The sequence below is a fragment of the Notamacropus eugenii genome, chromosome 1 (genome assembly GCF_028372415.1).
Source record: "Notamacropus eugenii isolate mMacEug1 chromosome 1, mMacEug1.pri_v2, whole genome shotgun sequence".
NCBI lineage: Eukaryota > Metazoa > Chordata > Mammalia > Diprotodontia > Macropodidae > Notamacropus > Notamacropus eugenii.
In genome coordinates this window covers 180,446,306-180,463,059 of record NC_092872.1, presented here as the reverse complement: position 1 = coordinate 180,463,059, position 16,754 = coordinate 180,446,306, and the positions used below count along the sequence as shown (strand labels likewise).

At 44.5% G+C, this 16,754-nt stretch overlaps 1 protein-coding gene across 7 annotated transcripts in view; it reads right to left on the bottom strand.

Moving 5' to 3' along the window:
- GBF1 (golgi brefeldin A resistant guanine nucleotide exchange factor 1) overlaps positions 1–8,759 on the bottom strand; it is a 125,008-nt gene extending 116,249 nt beyond the window's left edge. For all 7 annotated transcript variants that reach the window (XM_072621002.1, XM_072620948.1, XM_072620967.1 and 4 more), the window contains exon 1: positions 8,405–8,759. The gene's annotated coding sequence lies outside the window, so the exon portion shown is untranslated. The remainder of the gene's footprint in view (positions 1–8,404) is intronic.
- Between the last annotated feature and the right edge of the window lie 7,995 nt (positions 8,760–16,754).

The window sequence follows — 16,754 nt, the reverse complement described above, 5'->3', positions numbered from 1 at the left end:
TCTCACAAAACATCACTACCTGCCAAGAGCTTAAAGGTCAAGGAACGACATCAAACAGTCTAATATGCTTCTCTTAGGTGAACCTATCTCTAGTGCCAGATACTCTGCCCGGACTCCTCAGTAGTTAGCATATTACCATGCTGTAATACTCTTTGCTATTTCTACTTCCAGACACTCCCTCTCCTACTTTCAATAAATAACCCCTCCTCCTTTGAAATTCACAGTATCCAAATATATCACCAAATTTATATCCTGGTAGTTATAATCTATGAACCCCCATTACATTCTATCTCCTAAAGCGATGAATTCAGTTCTTGGCTCACAATTTCTCTGTTTGTCTCTGTCTCTCTCCCTTCTTCCCTCTCCAACTCCAGCCCTCAACAAAAACGACTTCAACATACACAGCGATGTTCTTTTAGATACTCTAGATTCCTAGTTCTTCAATCTACTCAATTCCCATGACCTATTCTTCCATTCCACCTTAGAAACACAGAGATGGTCATATCCTTGATGGTGCACATTCCCCACAAGTATTCTATTCCTAGTTCATGAACTCCAAAATTCCTTTATCTGATCATAACTTTTTTATCATACTATCTTTCTTGAAGCTTTGCAACTCCTAACCCTGTACTTGATTATCACTTCATTCCCTCCACCCCTCTATTCTTTCTCAGGCACTAATAACACTCTCCTTATTCATTCCTTGGTTGAGTAAACCAACTCTACTCTACACTAGAGCTTCCTGCCTCCTAGACCTATTGTCTATCAAGCCCTGCCAATACTGAACCTTGAGTTCCTCCCACCATCCACCAAATGAGGCAGCTAGGTGTCCCAGTGGATGGAGAGCAGCACTCGAGGGTCAGAAAGATGTAAGTGCAAATCCTGCCTCACTAGTTGTGTGGCCATGAGCATGTCACTTCAACCCTCTCAGCCTCAGTTACCTCATCTCTAAAACAGAGGTAATAACAGCACCTATGTAAAGGGTTTATTGTAAGGATCAAATGGTATAACATGCACAGTCCTCTGCAAATCTTAAGGCTCTACATAAATGCTGGCTACTACTGTTATTGCTCCTGTTCATGTGCTATTGCTCAAAGTTGGAAGAAATCAAAAAACTATGAGAATTAAGTCCAATATAAATTTATATTATCTAATCTCAACTGAGACCTCAATGTAAATGTTCTATTCATCTTAATTGATTCACCATTCCACTTTCTACAAAGATTGTTCTAAAACTCATCTCTCCTCAAACATCCCATGGTATTTCATTCTGCCACTCACTCAACTGAGGACCTCACTTCAGATTTCACTGCGAAAAAAAATACCATTTGCCTAAAGCTTCTCTATATTCCCTCTTCATTGCATATTGTTGATGCATCTTTCCCCATTCTCTCCTTCTTTACTCTAAAATTAAGAGAATGCCCCTCTGTGCCAAAGTCAGCTCCTCTATATGCACCCTTGATCCTATCCCCTCCCAACTTCTCCAACAAACTGTCTCTATGATCATCCCCAAGCCTTCTCTTACAATCAGTCTCTCCCTATCTACTGGCTCCTTCTGCCTATAAAGAAGCTCATGTTCCCCCAAACTTAAAAAAATTTTTACTTATTACTCCTCCTGGCTACCCTATTAAGTTTTCTCTCCTTCATAGCTACACTCCTTGAGAGAGCTGTCCACCCCTGGTGTCTCCACTTCCTCTCCTCCCACATTCATTTCTAAACCCTCTGCAATCTAGCTTCCAAATTCATCATTCCACTACCACAACTCTCTTCAAAGTTACCGATGTTCTCTTAATTGCCAAATCTCATGGCCTCAGTCCTCATCCTTCTTGACTTCTCTGCAGCATCTAACATTGCTGATCATCTCCTACTAGATACTGTCCCCTCTCTAGGTTTCTCTGACAGTGCTATCTCCTGGTTCTCTTCCTATTTGTCCAACCACTCCTTCCTAGTCTTCTTTGCAGTTCTTCATCCACCTTACGCCCACTTGGGTGTCCCCCAAGACTCTGTCATGGGCCTTCTACTGCATTCAACTATTCAAAAGCAAACTTGTCTACAACCCGGACATTCAAGGGTACCAAGAAACATCAACTTCAACCTAGAACTGAACATGCTGTCTATCTTCTGTCAACATTACAAAGGTCTCAGAGGACAATCAAGTTTTAAAGGACAGAACTATCCCCATTTGAACTTTTTCCTCAAAGAAAAGGAAAGCCTTCTACAGCTTCAACAGATGCTGCCCATCCCAGCTAGCATGCCCAACTGGCATCCACAAGTTACATTTATTAGCCCAGTTCATTCAATAATCTGGATAGACTACTGTGAAATAGATGCCAATTTAACCAAGGCAATATCCTACGGAAGAGAGGAAAACCCATTAAATTAATGGACTAAATAGACTGCTATTTCATTTTCCAGTTTACTTAAGGGATTGCCAAACTCAGGCTGATTAATTAAATTCTAAGTATTTGTTCCCTATTACCATTTTCCTTCCACTTATTTTAAATTAATAAATGTTATGCTCCCTATTTTAGAATAACTAGTTGGGCTTAGTTGCTGAGCATGGCTGGACAAGATGATGATGATGATGATATAGATTTCTGAACCACAACTTAAAATATAGAACTCTAAGGAGGTACAAAAGTATTTACACCTCTTTCTTTGAAATGCAAAAGAATTAGAAACTGAGTAGGTGCTCATCAGTTAGGGAATGGTTGGACAAGTTATAGTATATAAACATAATGAATACTACCATGCTATAAAAAAGGATAGAGAAGGTTTCAGGGAAACCTGGAAAGATTTGTATGAACTGATTAAATGTGATGTGAGCAATACCAGGAGAACAATTTATACAACAGCAAAACTATGATAAAGACAAACAACTTGGAAAGAATCAGGAACTCTGGTAAGTGTGATGACCAATTGTAATTTCAGAAGACTTAATGACGAAACATACTCCCAACCTCCTGATAGAGAGGTGAAAGACAGTATAAAATGAAATAATTTTTTTGACACCATCAAATGTTAATTTGTTTTCTTTGGATATACATGTTTGTAGTAGTTTTCTTTTTCTTTTTTTCTCATTTGGAGTTTGGGAAAATGAGATGGGAGGGAGGGAAGGTGGATTTTTGTTAATTGAAAAAAATTTTAATTAAAAAAATCAATACAGGTTTTATGCAGAGTGAAGTAAGCAGAGCCAAGAGAAACAATATGCATAATGACTACAACAGTGTAAATAAAGAACCACTAAAAAAAAAAGTGAATGTTGCAAAATTATGAAGAACAAGCATAACTCAGAAGAGATATAAGAAACACTTGTTCCATCCCTTTGCAGAGATAGGAGGTCTGCACACAGTATGTAATTTAAATTATTTGAATGTATGGATCAATTATGCTGATTTATTCTTTTCTTTTTGTTTTGTCTTTAAAAAAAATACTATTTGTTATAGGAGGGCAAAGGGGAGGGATATTAGGGGAAATTAGGGTGATAAAAAGACATAAATAAATATTTTTTAAAAAATCAATGGAGGTAGAAATAGAAGGGATATTGTTCTCAGAATGTACAGACCACTTGGTCAGAAAGAAAGGGACAAATTCAGGAAACAGATTACAGGCTTGGCATCAAGAAATGATACAGTGTTGAAGGGGCCTTCAGTTTTATAGGCTGTGGTGTTGAACTCCAATAGAAACCGATCCCTACAGCTGCACATTGACTTAGAAAACCACAAATTAACATCATCTATGTTTTATTTTTATTATTTCAAACATTTTCCAATTACATTTTAATTTGGTTCCAGTCATACTAGGAAGTTTTGTGGGCCACTCAGGGGTCAAGAATTACACTTCTGATATAGGCAAATGCTGGTCCATTCTCTCTACCAGAAACAAAGCAGCTAATAATTTCTTGGCTTGACTTAATGATTTTATCTTTCAATAGGTAGAAAAACCAATAAGGGGAACTGTTATATTGAATCTAATACTCAATAACACAGAAGAACTGACTGCTGGGGTAAAAATGATAGGAACTTTTTTGGGAAGTAACTGCTCTATCTTCAAACTGATTTGAGAATGAGAGTAAAAACTAATGCATCCTGGATTTTGAGAGATTTCAAAAGGTTCAGAGAAAGAATACCTAAGATCTCATAAACTAAAATTCTACAGGGGAAGTCTGCCCAAGAAAGAGGGGAGGATCTTAGGGATTAAATTTTAACGATATAAAGAGAAAGAAAGAATTCCAATGGCAAAGGAAAAGGAAGATGAGTTTTAAAAAACTGACAAAACCCAAGGAACATACTTAATATTTTTTTTTAAAAAAGACATATATAAAAGATGGAAGAAAAGCTAAGTAAAGGAAAATGAGTGCAAAAGTGTGCTATAGTCCTATAATAAGAGTATGATGAGTGCTATAAGTCAGAATGAGCTGAAACTGGTGAGGAAAGCTGGACTGCTGCTGCTCAAAGTAGAAGGGATGATGATAACATATGATAGAAAGGAGAACTATTTAACTTTTAAATTCTTTTTGTTTTCTCTACCAAGCATAATGATCTTCAAACTGGAAAGGACAGGACAAAATTTGCTACTATGGAGTTGAAACTCAAGATTTATAACACAGTTAAGAGAGAACCTAGTTGTTCTTGATGAGTTCAACTCACCTGGCCCAGATATACTGCAACTCAGGTTTGTCGTGAAAAACCTTTTGAGACTGTGATTTCTGAATCACTGTCTGTGATCTCTGAAAAATCATAGAAGACCTCTTAGAAAAGAGGTGCCAAAAGAGACACATTTTCAGACATGGTCAATGGCTTGTTTGACTATAGTTATTTGTCATAAGAAAGGGATCTGGAGTGGGGGTGAGGTGTAGAATTAGCGGATAGGGGCAGAATTAGTGAATTTTAACAGAAAAGAACATCAGAAAAATATTTAAAACACACAGTAAACAAAACAGTTTAGAAAGTGACAAAAATAGGGCAATTTTTCTAATAATAGGTTAAATGTAATTTATATTTTAAAACAAGAAAGATCACGGAGAAGAGAAAATGTGCCAAAGACGATGTCCCAATTTTCAAAAAGACAACAGTGGCATCTGGAAACAAAGGACTACTGACCTTGACTTCAATTCCTGGCAAAATTCTAAAACACATGAGATGGGTAGTAAATATTTGAAAAAAGGAAGTGGTGATTACAGCAAGCCAGCCCAACTTCATCAAGAACAGGTCATGCCAGACTAACTTCATTTCCCTCATTGATAGGGTTACCAGGCTGGTAAATCAAACACTATAGAGTTTATCTAGATTTTAGCAAAGCATTTTACAAAGTCTCTCATTCTACTCTTGTGGACAATATGTAGAAATGTGGGATAGTAAGAGAGCGTCTAATTTAGTTGCATGGATAAACCAAAAAAGTAGTCATCAATGGTTTGATGTCACCTTGGAAGGAGGTACCTAGTGATGTACCACAGGGATCTATGCTTTGTCCTGTGTTGTTTTAATATTCTTCTTCTTTTTTAATCAATAATGACTTGAAGAAAGGCAAACCAGAGGTATGTGATTATCAAATATGAAGATGACACAAAACTTAGAAGGGTAGAGAACATGATGAATGGACATGATGAACAGAATTAGAATCCAAAAAGACTACAGGCTACAACATGAGACTGGTAAGTAAAATGAAATTAAATGTAAATTCACTTGGGTTCAAAAATCAACTTCATAAATACAAGATGAAGGAGGAATGGCTAGTTAGTTTTTTCTTAGAAAGATCTGATAGTTTTAGCAGAATGTGAGTGCAATGACAACCAAAAGACGTAATAACCTTTGGCTACAATATAATAAGTATGGTGACTAGGTCCAAGAAGGTGACAGTTCCATTCTATCTTGCCATAGTTGGATCCTAAGTTGAATATTATGTTCAGTAGTGTATGCCACATTTTAGGAAGGTCATTGATGAACTGAAGGATGAGGCTAATGAAGAGTCTCAGGGTTCTCCCACATGATGGGCTACTGAAGAACCTAAGAATCTTTAGTTTGAAAAAGAGAAGATTTGGGATGGGGGGGAGGGGTATGATAGATGCCTTCAAGCATTTAAAAAGCTGTCCCCTGTAAGTGGGATAAAGTTTGTTCTGCAATTTGGCCCCAGAAGACAGAAACAGAAGCAAAAGACAGAAGGTACAGAGAAGCAAACAAAAATATTCTAACAATTAGGCCTATCCAAAATGGAATGTGCTTTCTTAGGATAAAGTGGGTTCCCCCTTCAAGTAAATATTGTCTACAGGTAATAGGAAGAAGAGCTTCTTGTTCAGGTACCAATGGGCCTAGATGGTTTCTAAGGCTCTCCCAAATTATGTGATCCTCTCATTCTATGATTCCAGTCACTTCAAAACCTCAGGCACCATTCCCTTCAGCCTCCAGTACCTAATCTATCTTCATCACCATGCTGTGCTTCTAATGGCCAAAGCTGCAACTGTTGATCACACTCAAATCCTGCTATATTCCTTCAGATTCTCCAAGTTCTGTACTGCTCTTATAAAAAAGAACTACAACCTGGTCACAATGACACCCGAGAGAGAAATACTAAAATATCTGCTCATCCCCACAGAATCTAGCTCAATGCCTTCCAGAGTTTCTGACTAAATGCAAACTCCTGCATGACCCCTTCAAAGCCTCCTGTAGAATACTAAACTACTGAATTCCCATTCTCAAGATAAGCCACAGACTCTATAGCTTCCAAATAAACTTTAACCCATCAGTCTAAAATATTACCACAGCCTGAACTCTATCTGTTCTCAGTGCCTGGTACAAAGCTTGAGGCCTAGTTCCATCCACAGTCCTGCTCCCTGGCCCCAACATGTCTACACTGGGGAACTCTCCAAACCTAGCTTTCACTCACTAGAAGAGGAGCATCAGCAGCCACAAACACCAGAACTCAAATTTCACTCACACACACACTCTCACACTCACACACGCTCTCACACACACACATACACAGGCACACTCATACACACTCACATTCACTCACACACACTCACACACTCACACACACACTCACATTCACTCACACACACTCACACACTCACACACACTCTCACACACTCACACACACACTCACACTCACTCACACATACACTCACACACACTCTCACACACACTCACACATACACTCACACTCACACACACACTCTCACACTCACACACGCTCTCATACACACACTCTCACACACACACACACATACACTCACACATACACAGGCACACTCATACACACTCACATTCACTCACACACACTCACACACACTCTCACACACACTCACACACACACTCACACTCACTCACACACACTCTCACACACACACATACACTCACACTCACACACACACTCTCACACTCACACACGCTCTCATTCACACACACTCTCACACACACACACATACACTCACACATACACAGGCACACTCATACACACTCACATTCACTCACACACACTCACACACTCACACACACTCACATTCACTCACACACACTCTCACACAAACTCACACACACACATACACTCACACACACACTCACACTCACTCACACATACACTCACACACACTCTCACACACACTCACACACACACACATACACTCACACTCACACACACACTCTCACACTCACACACGCTCTCATACACACACTCACACTCACACACACTCTCACACACACACACATACACTCACACATACACAGGCACACTCATACACACTCACACTCACTCACACTCACACTCACTCACACACGCGCCACTACTCTTGAGGTTTTTCTGAAGTTAAAACTTAAGAAGGAATGTGCAGAATTACTTAAGGGAAACAAAAAGCCCCGAGAAATTATCCACATACAAAAACCTCTAGGCCCACGGTTTCCACCCAACACCTGGAAGCAGGGCTGCAGTCGTCCCTGGCCCAAGGCCCTCGCGGGACAAGCCTCTATCTTCCCTCGCCTCTCCTGGAGCACGTCTACCAGGATGGGCAGGGCACGGCCCCTCGGAATGCTGAAGCCTCGGGAGAAGAAACCCCTCTCCGCGGACTTGGCCTCGGTGAGGAGCCAGGGGACGGGGAGGCCCAGCCTCGGCCTCTCTTTCTGGAGGCCAAGCCTTGGTGACGCGCAGACGGTGGCTGGGACCCAGTGGAAGGACCGAGGAGGGACACAAGCGCCTTTCAGGAGGCCTGGGTAAGAGGCCAGAGGGGTCAGAACCCGGGGCCGGCTGGCTAACCTTTGCCCCCAAGATCGCCTTCCAAATTCCTTCCCACAATTCATCTCTTTCCCCCCCTCTATCACCCAACCAGAGGTTCGTGCTTCCCTCGCTCTCTGGCGCAACAGAGGCCAGGCCCTGGAGACCCTGGGGGCTTTTCCCGGGAAAAGCTCTCGCTGACCTGTCACGGGATCCAAAATGGCGAGGCCTAGTCCCAGGGCCGGCGGCCACAATTCATGTCCGGCCCGGGAGCCGGCGGAGGCCCCGAACAGTTCCCCTGACCCTGCGACGGGGAGGGAAAAGGGATGGGAATCGGTGCTCAGAGACAAGACTCAGTGAGCCCAGGGTGGGATGGAGCCAGCGACAGCAGCGGCAGTGACGATTCGGGCCCTGGGACGGGCGGAGGAACCGGCTCCCTTCCCTGTCAGTTCACTGACGTGGTAACCAGGCGCAACCTACGCCGCTGCCTGGTAACTGCGCGAGCCCAGCGGCACACGCAACCAATCCCCGCTGAGTCCGGCGCCGATCGTCCAATCGAGAGGGAGTGTTGGCCTCAGGACTGGGAACCTTTCCGGGGAAGGCGGGATTTTAAAAGGACTGGAAAAGGATAGGTGAGAGATAGCCTACGGGAATGACGGACTGCGGAGTGGCGGTGAGAAGCACCAATAGAAAATGAGAAATTGTGCTCGGGAGGTTGGAACGGAGGTGGAGTTAATTCAAGTTCGGTTGCAGTGCGCCGGGACGGCTGTGACCGCAGGGCATTGTGGGGAGAGGGACCGAGGCTAGAACTAGTGGCAAAGGGGGGCGGTGTCCCACCGTCTCCCCCACGACCCAAATTCCGGGATGTACAGTCCTTCCGGCCTCAACACCACATCCAATCAGAAGCACCTGAGCCAGGACCACGCCCCCACAGGGGCATAGCCAATCAAGATTGAGAAAGCCATTCTTGCGGCTGCTGCGGGTCCTGCTCCGGACCTGAGTACGGCGAGACTGTCAGCCGGCGTGTCCTTTCAATTCAGCGAACACGTGCACTGTACTGTCCTGGCTGCTGGGGATGTTCCCCCCCCAAAAGACAGTCTCTGACCCCTCATGCAGTTTATAGTCTAGTGAGCTGAAAAAGATGGTTTCACGTTAGAACATAACTGCACAGGGGAGGTCAACAAGTGGCATGTCTGGACAGGCGTACAGGTGTGTCTGAACACCTGTCTGTGTTTACCTGTCTGAATGTTCTCCAGTCTGACCTTAAGTATACAGTTTGGGGCAGTGGATAAATAAGACATGGTAAGCTGGACATGAAACCAGAGAGAGACCGGATTGAAATATCACCATCGACACTTGCTATTTGCCGGTCCATGGGAAAGTCACTTAATTTCTCTGAGTCTCAGAAGACACAGTGGAAGACCTGGAGTCAGAAAGAGCTGAGTTCAAATCCACATCAGACACCTGAAGTACTTACCTCGTGGTACTTACTCCTTTTCCAAACGCATATTATCATATGTGTGTGTGTGTCTACTTGCCTCTATGCCTATCCATCAGTGGAAATGTCTTCATGTTTCTTTTCTATGATGGTTCATCTCTATATTTATCTATCTGTGTATCTCTCTACTCACAGCAACATATGCCCATCAGTAATTCACAGAGTCATCTGTTCCTTTCTGGAAGGCATCATCTGTCACAGCCACCTGACAGGGAGAAATCTAAAACAATGGAATTTTGGTGTTGGAAAGTTCTTTGGTTTCAGCTAGTCCAATCCCCTCTTTTTACAGAGGAGGAGACTGAAGCCCAGGTCACACAACAAATTAGTAGTGAGGTCAGGACTAGAACCCAGCTCTGACTCCCAAAGCAATGCTCTTTTGAGCACTGCACTATTTGGAGAAAAGAAATGAATCCATCACAGTGCACTATTTTCCCTTTTACTCAGGACTGCCCATCTCTCCTGCTGTCAAGCTACAGCCTGGACTAGAGGTATGCAAGGTAAGCAGCTACCCAAGATGAAACAGGGCAGAGGTGTGCTAACAAGGTTTAACTAATGGCTTGGGGTGGGAGTGGGGAAGAAATGTATGCATGACAGCTTTTCAAGTTGAAAGTACATTATTTACACTTTCTCCTTCACTTTCTTAATTCAATTAACAAAACAATAAATCAGACTCAGATATTGAGTCTGAGACTCAGATTTATATTACTTGCCTATTTCTGAGGTGCCCACACTGAAGAGCTGGTTCTAACATACCCCTGTCACAAAGATGTGCAATGAAAAGTACTTATTAACACTTTTATAATACATAACTTTTATAAACTTTTATAAACACATTTTTAATTCTTGGAAATTCTGCTCTCCTTGGCATGTATTTATTTTGTAGTAAATTGTTGCATGTGTTCTGGTATACTAAAATCTGAAACATCATGCTTTCCTTGCTCATGGGAAGCAGGTCTAAATAAATGCTTGTCGATTGGAATTAAATTGAATTGTATCACAAAGTCTCCCACAGACACATGGAGAGCAGTGTTCAAGCCTTCCTAGGATGCACCTCTGCCTTTGCTCTAAGAGGGAGGGAAGGGGTATCCTGGATCTTCCTTCCTGACAAAATTCAAAAGGCATTAACCTCTGGCCCTAGCTCTGGTTGGAATTCCAAGGGTTAATGGGAATTACAGACACCAAGCTTAGAATCTGAACTCAGCCACAGAGGGCCTCAGCTGCCTGTTTTCTGTCTAACTAAGTTGGGTGGGGTCCTGAATTTATTTCCTTTGCAATCTGTCATAGCCCATTCCCCTTGCAAAAGGAGAACAGGGCTTCTTAATGCCTTAAAGGGAGTAGGGAATGAAATGAAAAGAGTGGGGAAGCCAGAGCCTGACCAGAGTAGCTACCAAGGAGGAACAATAACAGAGAGAAATGGCTCACCTTTCTCCGTGCCTTCTTACCCCCATATGCAGGGATATGGGGAAGAGCCTCCTGTCTTGGAAAAGAGCCAGTCAGAGGCCCTTCCATTCAGTTTTACCTGGACTCCAGCCTGGCCCTCTTGAGTTATCAGACCTGCTTGGAAATCCTGTGGCTATCACACAAGACAGTGGGGTCAAAGGAAGAGAACACAGTCTAATGAGAGACTGAGTGGACAGTGTGATTCCTTTCCCCATTCAAACCTGGTAAACAAACTGAGGAGTGAGTCTTATCAGTCATTTAATTTTCAGAGTTCTCTTTGGTCTGCCCCAAAAGACAAGGTGGTTAAGTCCCTGGAAGAAATTATGCCCCAAATGGGCATAATATTCATTGAAATTTACATAGCAATTTAAAGTTTGCAAAACACTTTCATTCATTATCTCATTTGAGCCTTGAAAGAATTCTGTGAAAGAAATATTATGTATATATTCCCATTTTACAGATGAAAAGTTAAGTGATGTGCCTGTGGCCCCATAGTTAAGTATAAGGTGAAGGAATCTAACCTTCAACTCTTAAATCCTTTGGTCCAGTTTAGGTAAGTAGAAAGAGTGTTGGATGTGTAATTAAAGGTCCTAGGTTCAAATCCTGCTTCTGCTTGTGTGACCTTAGGCAAGTCATTTAACATTTCTTGACCTTGTTATCCTTATTTGTAAAATGTGGTTATTGGACAAAATGACCTCTGTGGTTCTTTCTAGCTATTAAGCTTTCTGTGTTCTTGTGACTTTAGAGCTATGGACAGCCCTGGAGCTAAAAGTCAAAGTCTTTGCTGACCCTGGCTCTAGGACCCCCAATTTCTGAAGCTGTGGAGTCATAAGATTATACATTTGCATCTGGAAGAGAGCTTTGAGGACACTCAGTCCAGGCCCCTCATTTTATAGATGAAAAATCTACAGACCAAAAAAGTTAAATGATTTTCTCATCACCTTGAGCAGAGTGCTACATTCTCAACAGGGAAAGGTCAAGTGCTGAGCTCAAGGTCTACCTCCTGGGTTCTCCTTTAGTCCTTAATTAGGGGCAGTTAGGTGACATACAGTGGAGATGTTGGGCCTGGAGTCACAAGAACTTGAGTTCAATCAGATCTCAGACACAGTAAACTATATGTCACTTAACCGATTTGCCTCAATTTCCTCACCTGTAAAAATGGGGATAATAATAGTACCTATCTCACAGGAATCAAATGAGAATTCCTGGAACAGAATAAACGTTATAAATGTTAGGGACAATGGTTATTAATGGTACCATTATTAATGGTTATTAATCCCACTCCCCATTCCAGAGGTTCCACTAATCTTTGAAGATAGACCACTGAATAGTGGTGAGGTTATTCCAAGAAAGAAAGAGAGAAGAGGAAAGGGGGGTTGGAGAGAAAAAAAGGGAAAGGAGAGAAAAGGGAACGAGGAAAAGGAGATGAAGAAGAGAAAAGAAAAGAGGAAAAAAACTCATGGGAGGGAGGAGGAGCCGGCTACAGAAAAATGGAAGAAAGGAGAGGGGACAAAAAGGCCAAGAGAGAAGAGACTAAAACAGAAACAAACGAAAACAATCTGAGAAATGTGAGAAACAAAGAAAAATTGGAGGCCTGCGCTCCTCCATCTGCCCAGTTCCACCGGGAATTAGCATCTCGGCGTCTCTTCCAAGTTGCCTAAGGATCCCACCAAAGCGCTCCGGTATCTTTGTCCCCCGCCCTTGAATGCCCCCTGCCTCTATCCCTGGCCCCGCTTCACTTCTTTTTCTGAACGTCCCCACAATCTGACCCTCAGTCCGCCAGACCTTCCTGTCCCTCCACCCAGCTGCAGTGTCATCTCCAGGTTTCCCTCTTCTCTCGGCTTGTACCCCTAGACCTCCCCAGAACCCGGGTCTCCCGATCTCCAGCCTGCAACGCCACCCACAGCTCCTTCAAAGTCAGCCCTAGCTTGTCTAGTCTCTTCTCCATCGGGATCGGGCTGGGCCACGTGGGCAGAGGGCAAGGCTAAGAGGCTCAGGGCTGCCTTCCATTGGTCAGGGGGTGGGGTTCCATGGCACCCAGGAGCGGTCAGGGGAAGGCTGACCCCACCCCAAGGGGGCGGAACCCGAAGAATCACAGCTGGAAGGGGGCAGGACCTCGGGTGCGCAGCTGGAAGGGGGCGTGGCGGCAAGGCGCTTCTGCTGCGGGCGGGCTGGGGGCGCCCGGGACTTGCCATAAAGTGAATGGGCGTGGGCGGGGGGAGTCAGTCGGCTCTGGATCTCTCTCTCTAACTCCCTGCGTGAGTCCCGGACCGCTCCAGAGGAGCCGCTGCCCTGACGCTGGGGGGAGCCCCCCCACTCCGATCCCCGTCCCCCGGGACAGCCGGGAATCGGATAGCCGCTGGAAGCACTGTGAGTGTCCGCGCTGCTTTGCTGCTGTACGGGCTGAGGGACAAGGCATGGGGGCCAGGGCTGGACCGAGGGGAACCGGGGACCGGAAGAGGAGCAAACGGGACCCGGAATGTGGGAGAGTGGGGGGCTGAGAGAGGAGCGAGGACCCGGGCCGCAGCGGAGTGATAGATGTATCTGGGGTAAAGTGACCCAGGCTTAAGAGAAAGGAACCGGGGCAGGAGTGGGGCATCGTCGGGAGCGGGAAGGTAGGGGAGATGGGGAGAAGGGGAGACTGGGAAGAGAGTTAGAGGAGAAATCAGGAGTGGAGGCGCCTGGGCAGAGCGGTAGTCCCCCGTGGGGCGGCCGCGCTGATTGCCCCGAGGCAGGTAGCTTCAGATTCCCCTGACATGACTTGACATGACTTGGTGGGCTTAACTCCCCTTGTGTCCAGGTCTGCCTATCACTGTAACCGGGTCAGCAGATATCCCAGGAGGGCAAAATCTCCAGAGCAATGTCTCCGGGACTGGTGGGCGGCTGTCTGGGGAAAAGGGGTATCTAGAACTCTGAGCTCCTGGATTGTATATCCAAGGAGGTGTGTCCCGAGCTAATTGGATTGTGTGACAGGGCCCGGAGCCCTGGGGGCCAGGCTGGACAGGTCGCTTGGTATCGGGAGCTCGGAAAAAGAACCGGGCGCTGTAGTTAGAGTTAAGACTGTGAATACCATTCCCGAGGTCAGGCCGGACTGTAGGTATTGGATAGGGCTCTGGGTCGGGATACGGTTGTGCGCCCAGGGCTCTGCGTCCCCGGCCGGGCTGTGCATCCCGGTTGGTGTAGACGCGGCAGGGCATCCAGGACAAGATCGAACTTAGTACTTAGTACACCGAGCACTTTGCCTCGGTTTCGGAGAGGATAGACCTTTCGAGGGAAAAGAGAGAGGCTCAGAAGCTGAGGATTGGCGGGGTCCTGAGAACCCAGACAATCAGGCACACTGGCTTCTGCGTTTTTGTGCTTTCTTGTCCAACGTCCACTCAACAAGAGGATCCCTATCCCTACCCGGGACCCAGAGATGCTGACATGTTCTGCCAAGGGAAAGATGAAGATAATCCTTAACTCGTCTCCAAATAAGAGTCATCCAGAGATAGGGTGAGAAGAAAATCAGAGAGAGAGCATTTATGGGGAGGCTGGAGAAAGGACTGCCAAAAAGCCAGAGGGAAGAAGAAGGAGGAATGGACTAAAGAAGGAAGGGAGTAAGGAGGGCTACAGAGGAAGAGACAGTGGGGATTCTAGCTGTTGAAGATTGGCCCTGACCTTCAGACTCCCATTTTTCTGGTGTCTACATACACACATTCACTCTATGAACACAATTGGCCCTAGAGACTTGTGAGACCTCCTATATCGATTCTCATTTTTATGCTTGTTTAGGGGGAAAAGGAAGTGAATTTTAGAAGAGACAAGGACCCACATAGATAGTTGACCAGGTAAGAAGATTTACTCCCTCCCTGGGAAATGGACAGAGCACAGAAATCCTGACATTTCCTTGACTCCTGACCCCACCCCCACTCCCAGGCCCCTGAACCTGGGTGTTAAGAAGAGGAAGGAGAATAATCTCTGGGTTCAAATATCTATTAGAGTATATATAAGACTCAGGCCTCCGTCTTAGCTCCGAAGCAGCTGTCTGTAGGATATAGGATTCTATCTTACCACCTACATTCCCATTACTTGCCCCTGCCCTAAGTCCCCTAGAACTGTAAAATTGTCCCTGAGCTCCAAATTTATTCTGTGATTCCCCTGCCCTGACACAGACTGTAAGGACTCACATGTTGGGGAGAGAAGAGTAAGACCTAAGTAAAGAGAGAGAGGCAATTGAAAAGGTCTGTGGGCTAAGTGGAAAAGTAATAGGTAGGTGATATAGGATCATAGATATTGCATCTTCATGGAGTCCATTTAGAGGATAAAAAATTCCAAACTCTAAATACAGTCTCAGCTAGGACTAGGAAATCACTCATTGAAAATCATATAGAATGGACAGTACATTGGCCCCAGGCTGTGCTTTGGCCACAAAGGCCAACATGGGCATTCTCTTTGCCTATCTACAGACAAAGTGCTTTCTGTATGTAGTTCCAGTCTCTGCTTCTCAGGAACGATGAAATGGAGCTAAGAAAAGGCCCAGAGATGGCAACTAGGATTATTTGAGGGATAGTGTACAGGCAAGGACTGCCTGCTGTCTGAGGACAGATTGAAAAAGACCTTCAGTTTGGAAAAAACAGACTGAGAGAGGATAGAATCCAAATTTATAACAGCGGGATTATTCTGGATAAAAGGAACACTTTCACCAAATCCCAAAACTAGTTAAGATTCCCTTGAAGCTTAAGTGATTTAAATTTAAGGCAAATTAAAGGAAGCCCTATAATTATATGGGTAAAAAATTTAGGGAGCTCATGTTTCCCTACCACAAGAGGTAGCCTCTGAAAGGAAATATAAATGGAATGAAATGGATTGGAAGAAATTGATGAATGACAGGGCCAATGGATGACCATTAAGAGAAGTGAAATATGCCTGAACTTGAAGGCTTATGTCAGTGAAGACATCCCTGTACTTCATGACATGTTGTTCGGAGCTGCAGTTGACAGCAGAATTCTGATCTAGATGGATCATGGGCCTACCCCTGGGGGGAAGTCATATGTATCTTTGACTGCTATTGTTTTTGTATTCCCAGAACCTAGCCCAATGCTTGGCACATTAATAAATGATTGGTCCTTGGCCACTTGGCATAGACGCCCTTGACTTAGGCCCCAGTCCTATGTTCCCTTGTCTTCTTCAAGGAGAGATTTGGGTGGGGAATCCCATGGTGTACAGCCCCCTCTCTCACACTAAAAAAAAACACCTTCCTTGTCAGTCTTTTTCTCTGTCCTCTAACCCACCTCCAGCCCTGACCCCTATGGAATGAAGGCAAGGGCATCGGGCCAAAAGCTCAAAGGAGAACAGAGGTGGGGGGCGGGGTCAGGTCTTGGGGGGTTTGTTTTGATTTGTTTTAATTTTACCACCATTACTTGCCCTCCCCTTCACACTAGGTGGCGCTTTCTGTGCCATAGCAGACAATATAGACTAGGCAAGGCCTAAGATTAAGCCCAGGACTAACCTGTGAGTCACCCCTAGTAATCTGGAGATGGCACAGTTCCCATAGCCAAGGTTATAGACCTTGAACTCATGTCACCTTCTTTCTCCTAATCTTCCTTGCATTGTATCCATCCAGTCCTAGGGTAGG